The following is a 2,598-nucleotide window of genomic DNA, read 5'->3' as shown; positions in this document are numbered from 1 at the left end:
AAAGTAGCCCATTGAACCCTGCAGGATCTATCAACAGACAGCTCACACAGGCATTGGTTTGACTGCCCTTTGTATATAACACCCATTGCTGGACAGTTAAATTCTTGTCCCTCGGCCCACACTCTTGGATATTCCCTGAGCAGGACTGTCTGTGGGAGTTGGACTTTTGCCCTGCTTGTCTCCTCCTTCCAGGTTGATGGGGAACCACAAACTATCACCCTTTGGGTACAAGCTACCTACCAGGCCTTACCTAATAGTAATCGGGTCTAGTCTGTATCTCACCAACTTCTCAACAAGAACAGCATGGGCCACCATGTCAAAAGCTTTACTGAAATCCACATAGATCACATCCACAGGATTCCCCTGATCCACCAAATTAGTAACTCTATCAGAGAGAGAGAGAGAGAGAGAGAGATCAGATTGGTCTGACACGGCTTATTCCTGAGAAAGCTGTTGACTTCATCTTTGCTGTGGCTCGATGGTGGCACATCTGCTTGGCAAGGCAGAAGGTCCCAGGTTCAATCCCCGGCATCTCTGGTTAAAAATACTAGGTAGGAGGTGATGTGAAAGATCTCCCCCTGAGACCCCGGAGAGCCGCTGCCAGTCTGAGTAGACAATACTGACTTCGATGGACCGATGCTCTGATTCAGGATAAGGCAGTTTCATGTGTTCGTGTGTGTTCATCTTTGTCTTTCTCCTCTATCTGATGCTTTCGTTCCTTGGGGCTCTTCTGTAAACTCCTCGTCTGCTTCTTCTTCCCTGGCTTGCCCTGCCCTTCCCCCCTCTGTCTCCTCTGACCTTTGCTCTCAAATGTTTTCATCTACCAAGAGCCTTCTCCCTAGGTTTCCATCTCACTGGCTCCCTATCTGCTCTTTTAAAGGAACTGCCCGCTGATGCTGCCAGTTTGGTGTTGAGAGCCAGTGCGGTGTAGTGGTTAAGTGCGCGGACTCTAATCTGGGAGAACCGGGTTTGATTCCCCACTCCTCCACATGCAGCTGCTGGTGTGACCTTGGGTCAGTCACAAGTTCTCTCAGAGCTGTTCTCTTAAGGGCAGTTCTCTCAGCACTCTCTCAGCCCCACCTACCTCACAGGGTGTCTGTTGTGGGGAGGGGGAGGGAAAGGAGTTTGTAAGGTGCTCTGAGACGCCTTCGGGTGGTGAAGGGCAGGGTATAAATCCAATCTCCTCCTCCTCCTCCTCCTCCTCCTCCTCCTCCTTTGGTGGATCAAACCGTCCTCTGAGGATCCTCCAACAGAAGAGCCATGTGAGTTGGAGGAAGGCTCCTCAGGCTGGTGAATGGCTTCGAACGTTGCTCAGGGGAGTAGTGGGGTAGGGGTAGGATCCACCTCACTCTCCCCAATTCTCCTGATCAGTGATTCCCTCCTTCTGCTAACTGCCCACTCCACCAGCTGGGTCGTGGGAAGAACAGAGGACATCCTTTCAACAGCCCCAGGACAGGTGGAGAGTGGTGCAACCTGAATCTCCACCCACAATGGACACCCTTGTGATAACCTGATAGGGTGGCCCACACAGGGACATAGGCCAATGGCCCACCCAGTCCAACACTCTGTGTCACACAGGGGCCAAACACCAGGTGCCGTCAGGAGGTCCACCAGCACGGCCAGAACTCCAGAAGCCCTCCCACCGTGGCCCCCCAAGCACTATCTGAATTCAAAGCATGCATGCTCCTCCTGTGCAGTGTTCAGCAGATGTTACAAAGATTTGCAAGTTAGAAGCCCTAGAACATGCTGAATGGACTTGTTAAGTAGTGCCACAAGGTGACTCACCATTAAGAGAGAGCCAGTTTGGTGTCGTGGTTAAGAGCAGTGGGCTCTAATTGGGATAACTGATTCCCCACTCCTCCACATGAAGCCTGTTGGATGACCTTGGGTCAGTCATCAGTTCCCTCCGAGCTGTTCTCTCATGAGCAGTTCTCGAAAGAGCTCTCTCAGCCCCACCTACCTCACAGGGTGCCTGTTATGGAGAGAGGAAGTGAAGGCGATTGTAAGCCACTCTGAGATGACTTCCTCCTCCTCCTCCTAACAGAGCAATGGACAACTGCTTTCCATGAATAACTGGTGTAGCTGGGGGTGGTCTGGGAAAGTACAACCACCCTGGATATAAAAGGCTCACAACATGTGATTTGTCACCTCTTGCAAAATGTCCCTCCCCCTCTAAAGGTTTAATAACAGGGGAGTTCAATTCATGAAACTATGTGGGGGCAAAAGGTCAAAGCCCCAACCCATCCATAATCTGACAAGAGGTCCCACATGGCAGGAATTTGAAAGAAGACCACGCTCTCCACCTTTGTCAGGTCTCTCCCACCATCGCCTTCCCCCCAGAGACGAGTACCCTGTACACTCGCTTTGATTATATTTGCTCACAGTTTTAAAACGAGCAGCTATTTCAAGCGTCGCCAAGGCCAATGTGGTTGATTGCGTCTGTAGTGTATTCAATAGCTGTCATTGGATGCCTCAACATGTATGCGAATCACCTCATAGAAAAGTAATGTTAAGCTTCGTCCTGGGCTAGGATCCAAATACATCCAATCGCATGGCTAGCCCACAAAGAACCGACCAATCGCATATCAGCAAGCTCCC

Source organism: Gekko japonicus, unplaced genomic scaffold, assembly GCF_001447785.1.
Source record: "Gekko japonicus isolate JY-2015 unplaced genomic scaffold, Gekko_japonicus_V1.1 scaffold1108, whole genome shotgun sequence".
In the NCBI taxonomy this organism is placed as follows: Eukaryota; Metazoa; Chordata; class Lepidosauria; order Squamata; family Gekkonidae; genus Gekko; species Gekko japonicus.
The sequence above is the reverse complement of the archived record's forward strand: the minus strand, read 5'-3'. Positions refer to the sequence as shown.